This window comes from Meleagris gallopavo, chromosome 21 (genome assembly GCF_000146605.3).
Source record: "Meleagris gallopavo isolate NT-WF06-2002-E0010 breed Aviagen turkey brand Nicholas breeding stock chromosome 21, Turkey_5.1, whole genome shotgun sequence".
NCBI lineage: Eukaryota > Metazoa > Chordata > Aves > Galliformes > Phasianidae > Meleagris > Meleagris gallopavo.
Window position 1 is genome coordinate 1,699,613 of NC_015031.2, and position 8,767 is coordinate 1,708,379.

Consider the following 8,767-nt stretch of genomic DNA (forward strand, 5'->3'; position numbering starts at 1 on the left):
TTTGAATTAAAAAGAAAAAACACATTTACTCCACATATTTTTTAACAAAACAAAAAAAAAAGTCACATCAGGAAAATATCTTAATTTGTGGTAGCTGACTTAGTGTTTTCTTGTAAGTGAAATAGAATATTGACACGTAGTGCACATTGTTTCATAGCTTTAACTGATTCTGGTCTTTTGCAGACCAGAATTTGTTTAATACACTCCATTTTAGGCCAAATCAGGACAAAAAAAAAAAATCTGAATCTAGGTATTTTATAATCTGCTTTTTAACCTCTAACCACAGAGCACGCTGATCAGACCTCATATCTGGGAGGTTTGGGAGACAACTTAGAAACAGCATGTACTTGATCATTTCACTTGGGTCGTAGCGTACAGGATTTCCTTTCAGCCAAGTCAGATTGCTCAAAAAACGTTGGCCAGTAACATTTCAGCCTGCTTCTTCGGGGACACGCTCCGTGACCCGAGATGTTCACCTTACCCGGAACCGAGGGAAGCGTAGTTCATGTGTACGACTGCTGTCACACCACTAAGGGGACGGGAGCTGCCTCAGATGGAGAAGTTTTCCTGCTGTAGGTGGCCATTTACTGACTCTCTTCCCACCGCAAGCACTGATTTTAAATACGTTTTAGTTGTGGGAAGCTTGTTTTTACGTGGAGGAATAGTACGTGGCAATGGCCAGACAGGCTCTTAGCAGGGCTGAAGGAGCCCAAACTCCAAACCAAAACGTTGATGCTCTCCAGTCCCGGTCTCGCCCGTTCTGCCCCGCAGAAATGCAGCCTTTCACCATTATTTTATGCACAGTTAGGGCTGATCAAAGTACAAATCAAATTCTAACTTGTCTCTAACTCCTCCTGTTGTCTATATGTATATGCGTGAGCATAGAGGGGTGTGGAAGGATGTGTGTGCGTGAGTGTGTGCGTGCAATTTTATACGTCTGTGTATTTTCTTACGTACTTGTGCACACATAGAGTGCATTACTGCCACCTTTTTTCAATAAGCTGTTTTATCAGTTATGGCTTCTACAAGTTTGCTAATTTAGACTCCTTTATTGCCATATCTTTAAAACTAACAATAGATGATTTCGGAATATATATATATATATAAATATATATATATATAATTTTTTTTTTGCTTATTTATAGGTGCTGTATTTTATTATCTGATTGTTAGGAAGGGATGAAAGGGGGCAAATATTCTTTAGAGGGATAGACTGCCGGCAGTATTGGGTATAATTTACAAGATGTAGTTGTCATACTGTATATTATTGATTGAAGACTTTTTGACCGTATTGTGTATCATTGAACTTTTGTCTTAGGTCAGCATCTTTTTGATGACACTTTAATGGTGCATTCATTACTTCTTAAGTTTAATTAATATTACTTTTCTGATTTTGGGGGAGGGAGGGACGGGGAGAGGAGTTCCGACTTTAAAGGTATGTTCCCAATATTACACCTCAGTGTGCTTGTATTAATTCATTAGTAGGATTTTTGACTGTAAGATGTGAAACCACATTTCTTGCATGATGTTTTAGAACGTATGTATTTCATTTACAGTCTCTTAACATGCAACAGCAGCACGTAGTGCAAGTGTCACAAATTGAGAATCAGTACACTAAAACCAATCCTTTTCATGATTGAGGAAAGAAGGCTCTAGGAGGCTGAAAGGCAGGGACTCGTTTCCTATTTCTACTGCTAGCTGTTTCAGGATACCTCCTTGGGTAGCTGGGGACTTGTGATGCAGAACTCAAACTGAGGAACAGAGAGAGCAACTGCCCCTTTCTGTGATGAGCTGAGGAGATGGTTTGTAATAGCAAACGCCGCTGTGTGACAGTGCTGGGAGCGATTCCAGCTTCTTATCTGAGCGCAGTTAGCCCACAGGAAAGGCCAGCGAGGGCAAGAGCGTGGTGAAGCAGAGCAGTACCTCTCTGTATCTGTACAGGTTTGGCTTACAAAGCACAGCTCCGTCTGTAAATGCACGTCCTGGTAAAAGTACACATACCTTAATAGGAGTCACAACAAGGTGTGTCTTCAGCCACGGAGCAAAGCTTCTGACAAGAAGACACGGATATTTTCTTATGTTCTTTTTTTATTATTATTATTATTGTTGTTTGGTTCAGGTTGGGTTTTTTAATTAATTCTGGGCAATCCGTTTGCCAGTCTGGTTCTGCTGTCCTTGTCTGCTGATTGGAGATCCAGGTGCTTGATGCAGCCAAGCGGTTACTCTCGGCTTTCTCCATAGGGAGGGTTTTGTTCTGTTTGATTTTTTTTTTTTTAATTAATATCCCCCAAACTGTTCTTGTGCCTGTGTCTCTATAATTGCATTCCATAATGCTTACTGAGAGCTCTTGCTGCATCATCCGACAGCAGAACTGTATTCACAGGTTGAACACAAATGCAGCATTTAAGGTCAATCTCTCTTCTTAATAAGCAATACGTAAGTGCCTTGAAACTTGTATCTTTTATTTTCCTGTTCGTTTTTGGTTGCTTTTCAGACTCCCACTAGTTCTTTAGGGTTCTTTAGTGTCTGCCCGGTCTTTAATGCTATAATGGTTTTTTAAAAGCATATCTGTAGCTTGCCCTAGAGGAAATGTTTCTTTTATAACACTAACTGTTAATTCTGAGCTCCATTATTACATTTGAATCATGTAATTTTGCTGGATAAAGACAGCATTCGTAAGTCAGAAGTCACTCCATCCTGCCAAGGGTTGTCACTGGTATCTATTAAAAAATTAATCAAATAAAAATGCTGTCAGTATTTCCGATATTTTTGGCACTTTATTAATGACTTAGCTCCTTTTGTTGTTTCGTATGTAATGATCTGCAATGAATGTGGATTTGCCTGCTGAGATGCTCTGGGGTGCCCCGGCCGGGCGTCACTCCGGTCCCTTTGTGACCACGTTGTGTAGGGGCACGGCAGACCCACACCGTCCGGCCGAGCTCATAGAGCAGAAGTGATGTGCCCAGCTTTTGGTTCCCTGTTTTTAGCCAAGATTGCAGCTGCTTTTCTGTTCCGGTGGAAAGTAAAATGGATTAGCTTGAACTACTGCTGAGATTCTCTTGTTGGAGATGAGCCACCTGCTGGCTTTCCAAACAGTCCGATACCTCCCTGGTTTGGAGACTAAACTTCAGCAGCACTGAAAGGTGTTCGCTGTATTTCTTACCTAGTGTGGCATTTGAAGGTAACGCTTCTAGGAAGATGTACATTGGGGTCGTTTTTTTACTTGATGAACAGAAGAGCATAAAAAAGCTGTAGGAGAGGACATGCCAAAGAGTAGCACTGGGGCTTTTTGTGTTCTTCAGTCACAGTAAGGCAAGAGGTGGCACTTAGGGACTTGGGGTGGGGGCTGTCCCATGGCACGATGCCTTTCTGGAGCGCGGAGCCTGGGGACAGGGCTCTCACTGCCGACGTTTCTTATCCAGTGGATGAAAGCACAGACTGCAGGAAACCTGTAATCCCAGAGTCTGGTTTTATCTTGGGGTTCTTTAAAAATATTTTTATTTTCTCTTTCCATTTCCAATTCCATGTTGTTATGAAGCTGTGGGTGAAGGGCCCGGGCTCTTGTAACAAAAATAGCTTTCCATTGCAGCAAAACTTGTTGTTTTTCTCTCTGGATGGCTGGGGAAGGAGGAAGGTCCATTATTTTGTTTAGATGAAAGCTAGGAAAGAGTATCCCTTGGAGAGGGGTCATGCATGGGGTTGTCAGTATGCTTCTGGCTTTGAGAATATAGATTTCAGGCTATAATTGGCAGAAATATCTCTAATTAAAGTTGCTGTTGATGCTGTAAAATACGACCATTTTATTTATTCATCTGTAAAATGTCTACAAGTAGAGCCACTCCTTAAAGGAACCTCTGTCAGTGCACTCTGTCCGTACTGTGAATTAGTGAATCCTTTAGTAAGAACTCCTTGCTGTAATAAGAAAATCTTATTGTACAGTTAAAGAGAAGAAAATACATGTGCCTTTCTCATGAGTAAAAGATCCTTGCATTGTTTCTATCTAACTTGTTCGTATGGGAATGGTGAAGAGAAGGGGGCTAATGAACATGGCAGAATTCTATGCAATATTCTCTGTCCAGTTTCTGAAGAGTGGCTGTTTTTCAGTTGTTTAATTGGAGAAATAGAGAGCTAACAAGAGCATCGTTCTGGTGGTAGCTCCAACTGTAGAGGTGATACATTTACGTAAAATAGGGCTGAGGGAACCCTGACAAAGTAGTAAAAATTACTTGGTTTTGAATGTTTCTTTGCACTTAAATCCAAACCAGTTTATTTGAACTGAAATCATAGAGTCGTGGAACATCCTGAGTTGGAAGGGACCCCCAGGGATCATCGAGTCCAGCTCCAAAACGCTGCAGTGAGCCGGAACAGTGCCTTTAGCAAGGGTGCAAAGAGAGCAGTACCTCTCACTTAGGGATTTGTTGTGTGCACATGGAGGGCACTATTTTTGCTTCATTTGTGTCTTTCTAACACAAATCTTAAGCGCTCTCTTCTTATTTCTTCATCAGTCTACATATCCTAGAATGTTTCCTGTCTTGGAGCTGCCGTGTGGCTGAGCCCTGTGCTGTGAGTGCTCCTTGAGGACTATCAGAAACATGGGAGGAAGAGAGAAGTTGGTTCTTAGGTGGGGGAACCTGATTTCACAAGCTGCTCACATCTCTTAGTGCTCAGTGTGGCTCACATGGATGGAATGGCAGTTCAGCTCACCCATGTGTTGGCTGCTGCTGCGTTTCCCTTGCACTTTCTGCTGCCCCACTGTTGGAACATCAGCATTTTCTTCCTTTGCGTTGCATATACAATCAACTTTTTCTTTCTTTTTTAAATAGAGAATTTAAAAATTCTGTTTGAGCAAAGTATTTTTTCTCCAGCTGTTTAAAATCTTGCCAGATGGTTTTAAATTGCAATCACTGGCTTTTAAAGCACAAAATCTTAAATTTCTTTTCTGACACTCAGCTTTCTTAGTTGAAGAAGTGACCGAGTGGTCCGTGTCTCTTTCCCTGTATGCATTTGAGCTTTGACATGTAGAAATATTATTTCATGAATTAATTCTTCCCATCCCCTTTGCAGGATGTATTGACTATGCCATATGTAAAATATAGGTAATAATGATCTTTAAAGCGAGACAAGGCCGTTGTGCTATGCCTAGGGACTAAACTGTCCTACGGGACCAGGTCATGTCCTATACCCTGCCCTGTGGATATGCAAGGATATCGAGTTTCTCTGCTCCAAAGGTGAGGTTTATCCTTTTGGAGAAGGTTAGCATTAGGCTGTGCACTTGAGTTTCCAAAAAAGCCTTAAAAATAGGTGTGTGAGTGGTGCCATCTCCTCCTCAGGGATGATTTCCCCCCAGTCGAGCAGTTCTGCCCTGTATGTGATGCAGTTGCTGGATGGAAGCTTGTTTCCCAGCAGGAGGAAATCATTCATTGCAGTGTTAGCAGTGAGAGCCTCTGGTGCAGCCAAAGACGCAGCCAGGCTCACGCCTGCTGTCCCCAAACCCTCCGTGTGGCAGCCCTGCCTGCCCAGGGAAGTTTGCATTTCTGCAGCTGTTTTGTGAATGAAATTTAAATAAGATCTGATGCCCGGTGTTGGTTTTTCATTGCTGGTCACAGAGATGCTCAGGCACAAAAGTGCTTTAAAATGAAACTTCTGCTTTTTAAAAATTAATGAGATTATTGTATTTTCCCTTGTCCAGCTATTCCACAAAGGACAATTTCTGCCATCGTTCACACTTGCTTTATTCACGTTGATGCCAGTAGAGGAGTTTTGTCACAGTTCTGTAGATTAGGTAACACTAAAGCTGTTGGTTGTATGGTACTGCTTCTGTTTGTTGAAACAGTCGTGTGCAGGTTAAGTTCTTAACCATAGCAAAACAGAGCAGGATGCAGTGGATGCCTGCAGTCCCCGCGACATCACGTCTTTGAGTTTTGTTCACAGAGCTACTTGTATGACGTGGTACAGTACTCATCCAAAGACCCACGGGAGTGGAGAGGGCCAGGAATTCCTGTTCGTGGGTGACAGAGCTGCTGGTGACATGGTTACTGTGTGATGTGATGTTGGTAGCAGCACAGCCTCTCTGCTGGTAACAAGAATAGCAGTGTTGAGTTGCATTGCCACCTTCCGTCTATGCGGGTAACGAATACACATTTTTAGGAGTTAAGTGTCTACGTGTTCATGTTTCCACAGGGGGAAAGCCCCTCTGTATGTGTAGCATTTTCATGCTTGGCATCAGTAGAACTGCTGTAGCCAGATATGTGAAATCATTTGGGGCACAGGTGAGCGGAGGCAGAAAACCAATCTGTATTATAATGCATAGGATGCTGTTTTCCCATCGGTCAGACACGTTCCATGTTGTAAATGCAGAATTATCCATTGGAGAAGTCAGATTTCTTGAGACATGTGGGTTTAGGTAACCTGGGTAGGGAAAAGATCATGTTCAGGATACATAAAAATAATGCCAAGGGTCTGAGATGTGCCAGAACTGGGTGGTTCAAAATCAGGAGTCAGTCCATGTCTGTAAAATCCCCCTTCAGTACGGCCTGCAGGAAATTCCTATGCTGGACACTTGCACAAGTCACATGTATTTTTCTGTATCTGTGTACAGTGGGAAGGTGAAGAGTTTTGCCACGTATTTAGACTGCAAAAACAGCCAGCGTGTACATGAAGCTGAGTAACAAATACGAGCACGTGGCTCGTTCTTGCTCTCTCTGAGCTGAATATTCAAATACTCTCTGGAATGAAACTGAAATTCTGTTGCACCGTCCCTCTCAGAGGGCACACGTCTGTGTTTGGAAGAGAAGTAAAACTTGGCACTTGACTTGCTCTGAAGTACAATCTATCCCCAAGCAGCGAAAATTTTCCCTACAATCACTCCCTCAGTCAGACTTCCCTGGCTTTTGTTAGCTTCCCTTAGAGCCCTCCTACTATTTTGACGTATGATCTATGTGAGTAAATTATTACTAGCTTTAAAAGTGTTTCCAAAGTACCTGGTTACCTCGGGATGCTTGCACAGCTGCACAGCGGTGCCCGAGCTCCGGCTCGAGGGGCAGCATGTGGGCAGTCGGCATGGTCACCTCCGTGTCCTGTTCTTTGTCCTCCATCAGGGCTTCCAGTTTCTTCCACCTGCAGGGAGTGGGGATGAGAAGAGTTTAGTTTAGTTTGGAATGCTTTGTTTGGATTCAGTAGGCGTATCGGCAGGATTCTGCACGCTGCCACATTTCCCATTGAGTTTTCAGTTCTTGCTACTTTCCTAAAATTCTCTCTCGAACAAACTTTCTATACTTGGAAAGCTATGTGCCTTATTTTCTAAATCTCTTCGTGGAGAATAATCTAAAGCACAGTGATCTCGATTGCAGCATTCACAGCCACCTGCTTGTCATTTAGTGCGGGAAAGGAAACGCCAGCCAAGGAGCGATTCGTGGCCCGGCACTTCTTGTCCCCTTGCTGATGAGTTGTCCCTTTGCTGATGAGTTGTCCCCTTGCTGATGAGCACTTCAAGCACTGTGCATTACGTCTTTGTGCAATAGCAATTCTCATTCTGCATCTGGAGGTCGTTGGCCCATCCAATGAGCGTTGGCGAGCGGTAGCGTAGAGAACTCAGGTTCCCAAAAACAAGCCTGCCTGGGTTGGCTCTGGCAGCACGGTTGGTTGTGGGCTTGGAAATAAAAGTTGTAAGGCAAAACATGAGTGGTTTGTGCTCGCAGTCTGCCAGCGTTCAGGAGCTGCTCGTGGGCTCCGGCCGTTGCAGCTGGTGCCATGTTGGTGCCATTGGCCATCCTTACTGGTTGGCAGCAGTGAGGCACTGCAGTTCATCCCAGTCCTAACCCAGCTGTTACAGACAGGCTTCCACCCGCCAGCATCCTCAGCCCTTAGCAGCACTCGCGTGTCATTCTCCAAGCTTGCTCTCTCTACAGCATCATAAGGTGAAATACATAGAGGTGGTTTGCTGTCAGGAAAACAACCGAGTATTTCCTATTTATGAGATTGATTTTAACAGTTTCTTTGCTGAGGTTTGTTTTTATTTGATACAAACACAACAGGAGCATGCATATCCTGCAGGCAGACGTTGGATGGAGCGGGGTGCTGTCAGCTTGGTTGAGTATCCATATCATTGTGCCCTGTTGTGTTTCCTAGAGCAATCATTTTTTTTAAAGATATTTTATCTAAATGCCTAATAAATAATATTATTTAAATAGTTTTAAAGTAATTTAGGACTGAGAATAAGAAGCCTCTGTTGTGAGAGAAGAGACTTAAAGTATACAGAGAGAAAATCCCCTTAGCCTCCTAGAGCCTCTACTGAGAATGTCATGAAGATGCAGTGCCCCTTGTCAAAGCACGTTGCCATCTCCTCCAGTGTTGATGTAAAATGAGAGACTGGTTTCCCGTGACGTTCATCTTTGTTGGCATACGTTTGAATTTCTGAATTCAGAGCTGGTTTTCTTCTCATCCGAAGTTGGTCGAGGTTTAAAGCAACAACAAAACAAATGACCAGGGTCGCGCAGCAGCGACTTTCCCTGGTGCGAAGGCAGGGAAGCTGATCTTTGTGCGGTGCTCTTGCAGTGGACAGGCTCATCCCTGGTGAGGTGAGATGGGAGAAAAGCTGCCAAAGCAAAAATGAGATAGTGACCCCCCGCGTGCGGCAGGGCCGGAGCTGGGCTGCTGCAGGGCGCTGGGTTTGGATGCAGATTTGCACTTTGCCTTTCGAGGGTGTCCCGCTAGAAACCACCCGGTGAATTCCCATCCTTTGGTGATGTACTCTGAAAGCAAAGGAAAA